The sequence below is a fragment of the Chanodichthys erythropterus genome, chromosome 12 (genome assembly GCF_024489055.1).
Source record: "Chanodichthys erythropterus isolate Z2021 chromosome 12, ASM2448905v1, whole genome shotgun sequence".
NCBI classification, from domain to species: domain Eukaryota; kingdom Metazoa; phylum Chordata; class Actinopteri; order Cypriniformes; family Xenocyprididae; genus Chanodichthys; species Chanodichthys erythropterus.
Window position 1 is genome coordinate 36,222,044 of NC_090232.1, and position 15,256 is coordinate 36,237,299.

Below are 15,256 nucleotides of genomic sequence, written 5' to 3' on the forward strand. Positions count from 1 at the left end.
TTTTAGTATTCTTTTTTTTTTTTTTATGTCTTTTAGTTTTTGCTTTTAAATGTCTATATAGTTTTTAATTTCTGTTTTAGTTATTTTAGTACATCAGGTTAGGGTTAAAGTTGGAAACTAAATGAAATAAAACAAGTTTGCATTTGTTATATATTTATTTTAGTTCAGTTAACGTTTATTTCAAGTAATGACATTTTTTTTATGCTTTTAGTTTTAGTTAACTATAATAACCCTTATACATGTAAAATATATAGAATAATGTGTCAAATAATGTTCTTAGTCTTTCCTTACTGTGAAATTTAAATTAAATTAAATACAGGCTATTGTGTAAACAAAATAACAATAATGACCAGGAAAATTATAATTATAAACCATCCCGAAATACACCGTGACTCTTATTCTGAAATGTCTGCAGTCTGCACTGTAGCAGGCTGCTCATTTAAGTTCAGATGAGGGAGATAAAATTCTATTTCTTACAACCCTCTAAAATATATTACCAGATAAACATTGTGTAGTAAACATTGTCATAATTCATCAACATTAGCTGAAGTGCTGCTGTAGAGATGAGCCTGTAGAGGGTGCAACAGTGCCGCTTTTTCCCGCGGTTAGATCAGCACGTTACACTTCAAATTAGGGCTGGGCGATATGACGATATTATCGTATATCGACGATGTCTTGGAAGTATCACGATGCCGATATTAAAAGTCAGTTACAGACGATAATCGCCAATATCTAGAAAAAAAATTATAATTTACATAGTCCCGTAGTTACCATTCACATATATATTCACATGCAATAGCATAAATGAAATATTTTGTAGCCTATAGTAGCTAATTAATAGGGTTAGGAATAAAATAATCTGTTCTGGAATCGCCTTGAGGCTACTTAAGTCCAGGAATCGAATAGGCCTAGGCTACTCTTTATAAAATTAACATTTTGATTTTGCATATTAACAATGTATTTTTATTTTTTTAAACATTCACATAAACACAGTTTTGTCACGCATGTGTGTGTAACAGACTATATTTCGATTTGTGCATTGACATCCTTGGCCTATACCCGTGGTGCTAATAATGTACATTTCTGTTTAAACCGACAAAATTGTTAAATTAGAATGAAAAGGCTAAATTAAATTAAATTAGAATGGATAGCCTAAATGTCTATGACTCGTTAAAAATAACCACATTTGTTTTCCAGTGGTTTCGTTTTACACGCGCAAACAACAGAAGAGGATTTACATCACGCACCTGCAGCAAAATAAATTCCTATAGCCTAAATAAAACTAATAAATACACAGAATATAGTCACTTAAACAATTAACAGATTAACAAAACGAGAGAAAAAAAAAAAAAAAAAAAACTGAAGCCATATGCTGTTTTAATTTATTTATTTATTTTCGACGCTCTCCACATAAACACATTCAAAAGGAAACTAAGACGGAAGAAAGTGGCCTACCTGTTATCTTTATTTTACAAAACAAAATGTTTGGTTTTTATTGTGAATGTACAAAGATATGATTAAACTCTTTAAAGTTAATGTCTCGTTTTCGTCTGTGAAAAAATATTGTTGATGAAAATTATGACGAAAATTATTTGTCAACGAAATTAACACACGTGGTTTGGCATCGGAAAGATGATCAACTCTCCCTGTAGCACTGTCTTATGCATCTTACATTATGGTCATTGCAGTTTATTGCACTAGCCACATTTACAGTCCTCTACCCAAGCCACCCCTGTTGTTTACTTATGTTTGAAAGATTATTCCATTGATTTTAACAGAGTAACCTTTTAAAACATAAGTAAATATCTTACTTAACTTAAGGAGTGTTTGTAATGATTTGGAGGTCTTATGTTTTTTTGAGGGTTCTCATGCTGCCTTTACTTTTATTTCTTAGAATTAAGTAGACAGTATAAGTCCCAGTTCACTTATACTGTGCAATGAAAGTATGTACTTTTCTGGCAGTTCAAAAGTGTATCAGTAAAAAGTCAGACAAATACTTGGCCATGTCACCTCCACTTCAATTGCTGCAAACTATACGGCTTTGGAAAGTATAGTTAAAATATATAATGATAATATTAAACAAAAAAATGCTTCAGCATTAAAATCCAGCATTACAAAACTTGAAAAGTTAAATAAAGTCATCTAATAAAAATAGAGTATTTCAGCACCATGGACATCTACCTTTTGTGGTTACCTTGCTAAACTGCATCTGACAATGGTAAGGACATTTAGCAGTCATAATATTGCCAAATATCTATTTATTTAAACATCTAATTTGTTTACTTTCATTTGCTATTAATTTTGGACCTTGGCTGCAACTGTGCTATTGTAAATACACCTCCACAAAGTCATTAATACACATGGGTGGTCAACATTTATCCATATGGCCACCAATACAAATTTAAATGCTTGCATATTTCTATTCAACATTATTCCCAGCTTTTTGGATAACAGGATATTTTTGATCCAGCAGGGACACAGTAATCTGAAGCCCCCCTCTCAGCATCAGAAGACCTGTGCTGCAGCCAAAAAGTAAGTGGTTCAGATTTTCACTGTACCACAGGATTAATTGTTTAAATCATCACCCTGATCGAAAGGATTAACAGCATGGGTAGCTGGCTACAACCACACCAGTTAGAGCTTCAAACAAGACCACACTGGATAATGACCATTCACTGCAGCCAACAAGCTCATAGAGCTCTCAGCTACTAAATGACTGATCCTATTCATAGGACATACAGACCACGGGCATCAACACAGTTGGATGACATCAGTTCCGCTTATATCCACTGGCACAAAGTGTGATGTTTGGTTACGGTGCCCTGTGTTCTAATGGACTGCCAAACTTGACAACTGATGCTTGTTTGCTCATGGAAAAGAGAATGGGCATTAATGGCTATTGAAATGCAAAGGTGATTTGTGTAGCCACTGTGTGTTATTTATTTATTTGGTAGGGGAGTGATAAAAGTGCTGCTGATGATGATGGCACTCTCAAGGTTTCAATTTGTAATTTCGAGGCTAACAACAGAAATGTTCACAAGTTCAGTGTAGAGTCTAAATCAGGTCTAACAACATAACATCACAAAATTTTGTAATGGACCTGAAATATATACAGTAGAAATATTGTATATATATACACAATATTTTTTTTCAGGATTATTTGATGAATAGAAAGTTCAAAAGAACAGTGTTTATCTGAAATCTAATCTTTTGTAACATTATAAATGTCTTTACTGCCACTTTTGATTGATTTAATGCATCATTGCTGAATAAAAGTATTCATTTCTTTAATTTCTTTTCAAAAAAATAAAAATAAAAATTCTTACTGACCCCAAACTTTTGAACGGTAGTGTATAATGCTACAGAAGCTTTGTATTTCAGATAAATGCTGTTCTTTTGAACTTTCTATTCATCAAGGAATCCTGAAAAAAAAGTACACAACTGTTTTCAACATTGAAAATAATCATAAATGTTTATTGTGCAGCAAATCAGCATATTAGAATGATTTCTGAAGGATCATGTGACACTGAAGACTGGAGTAACGATGCTGAAAATTCAGCCTTGTCATCACAGGAATAAATTACTTTGTCAAATATATTTAAATAGTACACAGTTATTTTAAATTGTAATAATATTTTTATATATATGTTTTATATATTTTATATTTTTTATAAATATTGCTGTTTTTTACTGTATTTTTAATTAAATAAATGTAGCCTTGGTGAGCAGAAGCAACTTATTTTAAAAACATTAAAAATCTTAGTGGTGTTACAACCACCGGTACCTGCACTACACTTCCCAGCATCCCCTCTGCCCTGCACCTGCACGTCATCTCCATCACACGCACCTGAAGACGATCTTCATCAGCACTCATTAGGACTTGTATATTACCACTCACCCTGCACTCTTGTCTTTGTCAGTAATTGTTGTATGCTAGTGTGTGTTTATCTCCTGTGTTCCCTGTATGCTACTTTGGATTATCTAGTAAAGTTGGACTTTGATCGTATTCTCCTAGTCGTGCGTGTTTCTACACACCAGTAACGTAACGTAAGTGGTTCCTAACTTTTGGACTGTACTGTATATATGTATGTATATATAATATATCTCACTGCAACAAATGTACTGATCATTGTTACATTACTTGATTAACTAAGATTAACTAATGGGATCTTATTGAAAAATGTTAATAAAATAAAATGAAATATATAATAAAACAAGAGTTAAAGTCTTATTTACTTATTTATTTTTACTCAGCCTCTTCTCTGTTACACTATCACAGGGTAATATTTGTGTTAGTGTATAAACAATTCCATCAGAGGCTGACAGACTACAGAGAGCTGACAGCACAGAGTGGTAATAGAAAACAGGTGATTGCCACAAACGTCTCATGAGACATGTGGTCCAGCACTCCACATCTCTGAATCACACCACTGTTCCCACCTCTCAACTGCTCATTTCATATTATGCATGTGTTTGTACCTTCAAAAACCTTCAGTTTTCAATGGAGTCAGCACAAACTGAGGTCAGATGACATACGCTACGCACTCCTGGTGATTATTTACTCTTGACCAATTACTTGTGTTGACTGGAGGTTAATAACATAACCTGACTTCTGAACACATTTGACATGACCTGCTGACATGGTGAAACCTCAGCATTCCTTCAGTGATCATAGATTCTTTTGATGGATGATCGGTGCTGCTTACTGAGATTCCTTTAATCTGAACACCTTATAACAAACCTATATTATATTTTATTATTATATTTAGTTTTCCTATTTTTCCCCCATTTATTTTATTCTCTTTTCTCTGATTGTAGTTAAAATGATAAATGTTTTAAAATAATTAGTAGTGCCAAAGAAAATCTACAGATTTAATTTTACCCCCTAAAAGAAATTACTAATTGATTCAATTTATTTGACAACTGGACATCCCAGACAAATTGAATTTGTGTCAACCCCAGATTCAATACAATTATCAAGATAGCATAATACAACTAATAAGCCTCATTCTAATTTAGCAATTTAACTCTAAATTGGAATGAAAACATAATCAGCAACAGAATCAGACCACGGTTATCAATAAGTCATCCTAAAGGGAAGCTTGAAGTCAGTATTGGCAAAATGCAGTGCTAAACAATTTGAAGAGGGAAAAAAAGCTTTAGGCCTGAGTACCTTTGCAGGCACAAGACTATGTTTAGCTAGAGACGACACAAAGTGCATTGAATGCGATTCCCCCACATTTATATTTTCTCTATCCCCCTGATTTCCAGCTTTGCTTTCGTGCCTTATCCGCCTGTCCCTGAGAAACCTATTACTGGCCTTTCCTTAAGATGCCTGCAGCAAACAATAGCAGAATCCATTCGGTTCAAGTCATGTGAATGTGAGTGAGCAGAGCATGAAAAACCAGGAAGAGTTTTCGGCATAAGGCTCAAATTCTAAGAAGTACTTAGCACCGCAAAGCATTCCTTAGCTATAGCCATCAACACGTTCTTTGCAGCACAATTTTATGCACCGCCTTTTATTACACGTCTGTGTTTAATGGATAATGCTATATAGCACTTCTTCCAGCAGCTGTTTTAGCAATACTGTCACTGGGAGCATAATGTTTAAGATGTTTCAGACCTAGATCTAGCCAGCTGTTTGCCATAATCATAAATTGCTTGATACATTTCACCATGCCAACACCCACATTTTCCATCTTCTATCTCTCTAATATGCATTTTGAAGGACAGGCCTATTCCAAATGACTTTTTGTTTCAAAACAAGAGAAAAATAAGTGTGTTTATGTAAATGCATAAAGATTAAAAAAAGGATCTAAGAGATAATGATAGAGAGATAGATGATGATAGATCGATAGATAGATTTATTTATTGATTGATTGATTGATTGATTGATTCCATCAGTCTTCCATCCCTATGATGTTTTTGGATACATAATTTCTGCATATAGAAATGTCCGCTCCATATTAACAGAAAAAACACTCATCTCACACACACACACTCTCCCACATAAATAAACATAACCTCCCCCACACACACACAATGTGGATCAGAAAGCAGGTTTTATCTTCTTATGACCCTAGCACACACATTTCACCTTGATGATAGGAGCAGATACCGTAACGTTTCTGTCAGGATGTTAGCTGGCGGCACTGATGCATCCTGGGAGATGATGTACAACGTGCCGAAGCCCGCGCTGCCTGGCTTCTGACAGCGAATGACAAAGAGCCTGAGGTGCTACACGCTAATGTGCGCTAGTAATTGCTAACGAGGGAGATCGGGGCGTGATTTATTTTCCAGTAATGAGCATCCATCCTTGCTATCTGCTCCTCACATTTAGCTTGAATTTCATCACCTTGAACTCCCTCAAACAAAAACATTATTTCCCTGTCTTCTCTCACTCAGACCTGTCTGTATGATTTAACAATCAAACACTGAGATTGCAAATTGCCTGCCGTAAGGGCCGTGGAGGTTGGGTAAAAAAAAAAAAAAAAAAAAAAAAAATACAAACTGTGCCCTGAAAATAAATAAACAAATTAATAATAATAATAATAATAAAAATAAAATAAAATAAAATCTCTCATGCCTTTGTTTAGTGGTGTATTCGATTCCCTGTTAGTGCCATATTTGTTTGTTATTCTCTGCCAGTGAGCTTTCAGAGGCAGGCGTGAAGACAAATAACAAGATCTGCTCATGTTTAGACACTAGTTCCACTAATGCTGTACTTGACCCTCAATGATTCGTCAACAAAGCACAAGGCCATTAGTTCCAGATGTACCACACCCCCTCCCAGGATTACTCAAAAATGAAATGTTTCTGCAGCAAGTGGGGGCTGGTGTGGTTGTGTTTAAATAAAGGTCACATTTATTAATAGATGATCATTAAATTCTGTGTGCTTTAAAGCGTGTGAGTTACTCATCCTGCTCTAAGCAAGATTGCTGAATTCTGTTATTAATTTTGAGAAAATAATTTAATAATAAAAAGAGGGTGGGGGGGGAGAGGAAAAGTGGAAAAACCATGCTTCATTTCCCAGTTGCCTGGGTTTATTGCTTAATAACACTAATGAAGCTACTGTGGTAATTAATGCAATCAAGCACATGGGCTTCAGGTTGCCCCTCCCTGCCACTTTCAGAACAATAGCACATAATGGGAGTTATTTCATTTACTTGTGTTTTTCTGGAATGAACAAGTGCAGATGGGACAGACAGAGTCATAGAGGGAGGATAGTGAGTGATATTACAGGTTAGGACCTTAAATTGGTTAGCTGAGGATAGCTAAAGATCCCATGACACAGCACCAGGTGTCTGCCAAATGATCACTCTTACTCTCATTACTCCAAGCACTAGTAGGACCATAAAGTTGAATTTCAAAAATCATCAGATGAGGCATCAGATAAGAAATGGCTTTACTTAATATCAACTAATTGATTATCACAATGATTTTAGTAAACTAAACTTAATTTACTCTGTTTCTCCCAACATGTTCTCCAACCAATACACATATATAGGTCGTTTGTCACTTGAAATACGACCCAAATGAGTGTTTACTAAAGCTGCGCCCCTATCGACAACAGGATACTTTAATTTTAATGCATTGTTCCCTTTTATCTGCGTCATATTTCGGGTTACGTGTAGCTCAGTTGGCAGAGCATTGGAATATATAACAATATGCAATCATGTGTTCATGCGATTGTGCGATCGTGGGTTAGATCCCAGAAAGTGCATGTGCTCATAAAGTGTATATGCACTATAAATCACTAAGGCTAGATTTTGGGGTGGGGTGGTTGTAGTCCTTAATAAAAAAAATAAAAATAAAAAAAGAGTTTTGCTAAATGGAAATAGTAGACAAATGGTGTAAAAAGTCCACACATTGCATTTAATGCAATGCAATACATGAAATAGCTTTACAAAAAACTAAAATCAATCAACAATCTTGACTTTACCATGGCACCAAAAATGGACACAAGATTAAATTCCTGATTTTGTTCAAACCTACTCATGTATATTGCGAGTTTACTTTTACCCAAAACAAAATTTAACAGCTGAAACTCTCGCTGTCGTCTCCTTGTATATTTAACACCAAAGATAAAAATTTGCATCAAAAATTGTTCATCAAATGACTTAAATTTTGTAAAATCTCAAATAAAGGTTTAAATCTAAGACAGTGTATAAAAGCATGAAAGACGGTCTATCTCTGATAGCAAAAAGGACATTCATCGCTAACATCAGGATTCCCCACAGATATAAAGCATTTACAGCAATAATGCAATATAAAATTCTCCACTCCACCATTTTTTTTTTTCTTTTTTTATTAATGGTGGCTTGTAAAAAGATCTTCAATTTGGCTTAAAAACTTCATCCAAACCTAAAACAGTCTATCAACATCGATTGGATCTTAGCAAGAAAAAGTGGTGATGGGTCAATATAGTCAGCCAATGCCAAAGAGATGAAGCTACATGGTTATTAATAATAAGGGTTCAACCCCTATAAGACAATGTTTGCTTAATCCACTTCCATTTATCCAAATGGCCCTTTATTTTCTCAACCATCCCTTCTCAATGTTTTAACTAAAATGACTCATCTCCAAAATAAACTACCAAATACTTCAAACCATCTCTTTTCAATGTTAGTCCATCTGGGAGTTTGGGAGTTGTTGTTGCCCACTCTCCCACCAAAACAGCTTCACTTTTTACCCAGTTAACTTTAGCAGCTGATATCATTTGAAAATATTCCAAAGTTTTCACTAAAATACTCACATCATTTTGCTCTTTTACATATACAATTACATCATCAGCATAAGCTGATAGAACAAAAGTACTTTCACAACTCGTCAATGAAAAGCCTTTTAAGACCGATCTTAATTTGTGCAAAAGTGGTTCTATTGCCAAGATGTAGAGCATACCTGATAAAGAACAACCTTGCCTTACTCCATGCTGAACTTTAAAAGGAAAACACAAGCCCACCATTAAATGAAATCAAATATAGATCTACCAGGCACATAGTAGGCTTGGTCAGGATAAATTATATAATCTAATACTTTCCCTAATCTAATCTCCAACACTTTGGACAGGATTTTTTAATCAGAGCACAGTAATGACACTGGTCTCCAGTTTTTAATCTCACTCAAATCTTCTTTCTTTGGGAGGAGAGTGAGAACTGCTCTCCGACTACTCATTGGTAAAAAAACACAAACTAAACTATTGCTAAGAACCTCAAGAAAGTCCTCTCCTAAAATGTCCTAGTATGCTTTATAAAATTCAGAAGGAATCCCATCTATCCCTGGAAGTTTCCCATTCTCCATACTCTGGAGAGCTTCATACAATTATTTTAAAGTAATAGCTTTACTAAGTTTAGCATTGGTACTTTCAGAAATTTTTGGCAGATCTTCAAAAAAGGCATGATTAAAATCTTGATCTGTCCTATGATCAGAACTGTAAAGATTTTTATAGAATGTTACTGCTCTTTTTTCTCATTTCAACTGGATCTGATAACAGAACCCCAGTTTCTGAACGTAAATTTTGTATATTCCGCCTTTGACCATTCTTCTTTTCTATCATCCATCTAACATCCATCTGCTCCACATTCTGGAAACGTGATCTGACCAATGCCCATTGTGCCTTTCTTTTATATAAACCAGATAAGGCCAAAAAAAAAAACAATCTAAATGGTCTTGATTTCCTGTTTCTTGAATTATAACTTGAGCTTCTAAGATTTCATTTTCTAACTTCTTTATTGACTGAGTTACATTTTTTTGTGACATTTAGAGTATATTGTTGACATTAGGGATGCTCACATTGACCGTTTAACCGTTAACCGAAAGTAAGAATTTTAACCGATTAATACTATCAGTTAAACGTTTTTTTTTTTTTGTTTGTTTGTTTTGTTTTGTTTTTTTGCTGCATGGTTAAAGAAAAATATGCTATATATACATATATGCTTATTTGTTAACTCGCGGGGCGTTTCACACGTGCCAGACATATTTCGCTAAGCAACAAGCAAAATGAAGCGAGCGAAAAGAAGTAGGCTTCTGACCATTTCGATAGAAAGGGTCAGGCGCGCCGTTGGCACGGGGGACAGTGGGGTCAGGAGGACCCCCGCAGTTTTGAAAAGACAGAAATCGACCCCCGCACTTTTGATAAGGGCTGCTTCAATCAGTCACAATATATCATCTTTTAGCTTAGGATATTTTCTTTCAAATGAGACCATTTTCACGTTTCTGTGAGCTTTTCGTTTTGTCGCAGATGTGAAGAAGAGGAAATGCGCTCTCGAACAGAGAAACACGTGATCTCCAAACAATCGATCACAGCGTGCTAACGTTTTGGGACAGGACGATGGTATATAAATCGTGGCCGAACGTTAGCGTTTGTCAATCAAGCAAATCCGTCCATTCAGAAACCGAGAAATTTGACACTTTAAGGTAAGAGGCTGATCTCTCAGATTGACGCGCGAGCTAGCTTGACTGAAGGATTTGTAGTTTATGGACTGTTTTGAGTTAAAAGCATTGATGGCATCTATAAAAGAGATATCTAAAAGCGAAACGAAAATTATTGCCTCGACCGGCGACACCGTGGGGAGGACGCACGAGAGGAGACCTGCGCGTTTAATTGGTATGTGTATAGCTACTGTAATACTGCATTTACAAAGCTTATCAGCGGCATGCACTTTGATCACGAAAGTGAAAGTGCTTTTTGCGGTCGCATCGTGGTGCCCCCGCATTCCCATTTCTCTCGATGTGAACCGTGAGCTCCAGTCCATTACAATTTAGGGCCATGGTATACTTCATTTCCCGCATTCCGCTTAGTCTCGTGCGCGGGCCTTTCAAAGATACTCTTTTGCCCATGAGCGCGGAAAGACGTGTTCGGTATGCACACGTGCGTGGTCATAACAATAACAATCCTTGAGGTAGGCCTGCTATTTTTATTTGACGGAAAAAATGTCTAAAATACCGGTTGTTCAAAGCTTCAATGGATTCACCGTGTTTTTGTTTTGTCATCTTAATTTGTTAAACATTTAAGTGAAAATATTTGGTGTAGGCCTATTTATTTTATGCCTTTTATTTAAATATTTTTTTTATGTTGTCAGAAACGCTGCAGGTGCGTGACAATTTGATAATGTGAATTCAGGTTCTGTTGTTTATCTGTTCTATGCTGCTGTTTGCATGTTAAAATAAACCCGTGGAAGACACAGACACTCGTCAATTGTATTTTTTATTTAATGTCATAGCCTATATATGTCATATTATCATCATATAGGCTATACAATATTATAATCTTATCAGTTAACGGTTAATAATCGGATAACGAGCGTCGGTTGTCGGTCGAGAAATTTAACCGAAATGAGCATCCCTAGTTGACATAATAGCTTAATATTTACTTTCCCAAAGTCCCACCATTCTTGTAAAGAGGAAAATCGATCTATTTGTTCTCTAAAAGACTCCCAATAAAACTTAAAAACATCCTCAAATTCTCCATACATCACATAGCTCATTTGTTTCTATCGTTTGTACCAATTTTCGCCATATGTGCAAAGTCCCTTTAAGACAAGTCATTTCACTCGGCGGCCATCTTTGAAAAGCCTCTCGGGCATCCAAGTGCAGCTCCTATCTCTTTAAATGGGGAAACATCAAATTCTCCAAAGCTGTTCACCAAGCTTTCGATTAAATTTGATATTTGAAATAACCAATGAAATCTGACAACTGTCTCACAAATTTTGTTTATAAACACTCGAATCATGACAAAAAACGGTATTATTCAGGCTGGATCAAGCTAATGCGCATGCGCAGTCCTAAATGCGCGTCTCTTCAGCTTCATTTCGGAGGCGCGTCTGACTGTTTCTATAGAAACCAGAGCTTTTGACGGTCACTGCAGTGACGCAATGACTTTACCAATTGGCGACTGTCTCTTATTTAGAAGGTGGGACTTATTCCGCCATATTGCGCGTTGCACTTTCTCCCATTCAAAACAATACGAGTGACACGTCTTGTGTTATTCTATAGTCTTTGACATGTGGCTCTGAATGATTCATATCTATGTTTATTTCAACGCAATTAAAATATCCTCCCAAAAACAAAAATTCCCCACTGTCACACTTTTCTATTACTGTATTAACTTTATTTAACCCTCTGGAGTCTGAGGCTGATTTTGGGCCCTGGAGAAGTTTTGACATGCCCTGACATTTGTGCTTTTATCAGTTGGTTATAAACATATTAATGACAAAAGTGTCATTACACTGTATTCAGCACAAACTAGGCTACCATAATATGTGAGGAACATGTATGTACATGTTTGTGTTTTTAAAGGAATAATGTTTATGCGTGGTTATTGAAAAAACAAAAAAAAAAAGTAACTGAAACAAAACCTAAAAATGCATACTAAATGTTTTTTCACAAGACTTTTGAGAATTGTATATTTTAGTGTAGAGTTTTTGCTTCAAAATGATGTGGAAATGATCCTCCCTACTCTGACACATAAAACATTGTATTGATTTTAAATTTCTAAGACACTTTTTGTTTAGGTAGGCCATATGCGAAGAGGTGTGACTCTTCATGAATAATGAAGTGATTTACACCTGGGGAGATTAAGACCCTGCCCCTAATGAGCCGCATAATGAGCCATTCAGTCAGGAATGTGACTGAGTCAAATAAGAAAATGCAAAGACAAAACATATATTTGTTTTTTTTTCTTTTTTTATTTAAAATAAAGTTAACAATATAATCCACATATAAACTAGGGTCAAAGGCACATTTTTTGTGTATACAGGCAAATAAAGGTAAGGTTTATAAAAAAAAGCCCACTTTTACACCCTATACATAACCTGCTTGATCACATATAGATAATCTTTGCAGCCCAATGGTCAGTGAGAGGTGGTGAACAGAGAATCTGAACAGTCACACATCTGTGTGCCATTTTTGAAAACAGTTCAACTGAAGACACAAGTAAATGTCACATGCCTGGCATTTCCAAGGTGTGTCTTGCTTTTTACCAAGCTGTACTTTGCAAAGCATGCAGTTCCGATGACCAGCGGTGGCATTATTCCTTGCATCTGATGTCAGCTCTGCTCCTGGAACCGGTACATGGTCACTTTTGGTCCGTTTTGGAGCTGCTTTCTGTGACGACACACCACAGAGCTCTGCAAATATATTATCATCAAATATGAATCTTATTAATATTATCATCAAATATTATCATCAAATATGATGATTTGCTACTTATGAAACATTTCTGAACAATTGTAAACAATAAATGTTTCTTGAGCTGCAAATCATCATATTAGAATGATTTCTGAAGGATCATGCGACACTGAAGACTGGAGTAATGATGCTGGACATCACAAGAATAAACGACTTTGTGAAATATATTCAAATAGAAAACAGTTATTTTAAATTGTAATAATATTTCACAATATTACTGTTTTTACTGTATTTTTAATTGAATAAATGCAGCCTTGGTGAGCAGACGAAACTTATTTTAAAAACATGAAAAATCTTACAGATTTCAATATAGGCCTACCATATAGTGGGTAAAAGTGTACTTACTCAACTGTGTTGCTGCGTGCCCTCCTAGTGGGAATTGCAGGTGAATGTGAGAGTGATGGATCCACATTCCTAAAAAAAAAAATGTAAAAAAAAACCCTGTTATTATTAGCATATAAGATAATACTCTCATACCATTAGCTATGCATAACTGACAGGAAAGTAACAGGTATACAAGCATGCTGTATATGTCTGTCAATTGGCCATTACCGGACAAAGTGTGCGAATGTGTAAACGTTTACAGTCTGCTATATCAGTTAGCACATTTAGCAAATAGCAACATGTTCGCGCATTTCACAACCAAGCATATTTTAGCACATTCACGCCTATCATATACAGTACTTAGATACGCTATATATATATTTATAGATAGATGTAAATATAAGGCAAATATAGATGTACGCTTGTATATAAAAAAAAAACACGTCAAATAATTTGAGTATATCAACAGAAAAGCATTCTATTTATAAGCATTTTTATGAGATAAAGTTATATATATATATATATATATATATATATATATATATATATATATATATATATATATATATAGATAGATAGATAGATAGATAGATAGATAGATAGAAGTAAATATAAGGCAAATATAGATGTACGCTTATATAAATAATTTAAGTAGGCCCTATATCAACAGAAAAGCATTCTATTTATAAGCGTTTTTATGAGATAAAGTTATATATATAGTTATATAGATAGATGTAAATATAAGGCAAATATATGTACGCTTATATAGAAAAAAAAAACACGTCAAATAATTTAAGTAAAACTAAATCACTTACTCATCAGAAACTGTATCTTCAGCTGGATCAAGTCGCTCTTCAAAATGCAGACGTTCATCGTCAGAGTCGTGTTCTTCTTCCGAGGAAAGAGTGAACTTCCTCACTGTCCAGGACCATCTGAAGAGCCTGCTCACCTGTGTAGTGTGCCATCTTCCAAACGCGAAGGACAGCGAATGAATCTGATGAAACTTGATGCTTTTTAAGACGCTGTTAGGGGCGTTTACAGTTTGCATAAATCGCCTCAGCACATTATCTTATGAATAGAGCGCTCTGCGCGTGGGCGGGCACACATTAAAGATAATTAGGTCAGACAGGAGAAACAGTACCTCTCTTTACTTTTATACTGATTACATAAAGGGAGAATATTTGTTTTAGAATTTATTTGTTTTGTTTAAAAGTAGACACTTAAAGCTTTCCAAAGACATATCTCTCATGTCCATGTAGCATGTATAAGCCATCTATTTTAGTTACTTTTAGTGACGTTTTAGAACGATGTTTGCAGAGACGGAGACGGCAGGACAGCACACCCTGTATATTTTATTTATTTTTAAAAAGCACAAAGTTTTATTTTGATTGTGAGTGTACACAAAAAAAAGAAGACATTCTATAGTTTCAATTGATATATTACTTATGTCTCTATGACAAAAAATGACGGAGTATTTTAAGTCTGTTTTGCTGCAATGTGAAAAAAAAACTGCAAAACGCGCCGGCGCGTTTTTAGACCTCAGAGTGTTAAAAAAAAAACATTCTTATACATATACAAACAAAAACAAAAACATGATCTTTAAATTGAGCTTCTATCTTTAAACATCTACCTTTAACAATCTCTTCTCTTAAAAAAGATGAGGGAGTGAAATTTTTGCTAAACAAAACTGCAACTCCTCCACTGAGTGAAGTATTATGCCCATTCAGTAGCAATTCTTCCAGCA

The 15,256-nt window shown here is 35.1% G+C and overlaps 1 protein-coding gene and 1 long non-coding RNA gene across 3 annotated transcripts in view; both read right to left on the minus strand.

Annotated features, from left to right (window-relative positions):
- ctnna2 (catenin (cadherin-associated protein), alpha 2) overlaps positions 1-15,256 on the minus strand; it is a 575,983-nt gene that overhangs the window by 350,384 nt on the left and 210,343 nt on the right. The window lies entirely within an intron of this gene.
- Positions 12,720-15,041, minus strand: LOC137032953 (uncharacterized). Its single transcript, XR_010896768.1, has 3 exons — positions 14,328-15,041; positions 13,534-13,602; positions 12,720-13,127 (listed from the first exon to the last, which is right to left on the minus strand). It is a non-coding gene; the product is annotated as an uncharacterized lncRNA (long non-coding RNA).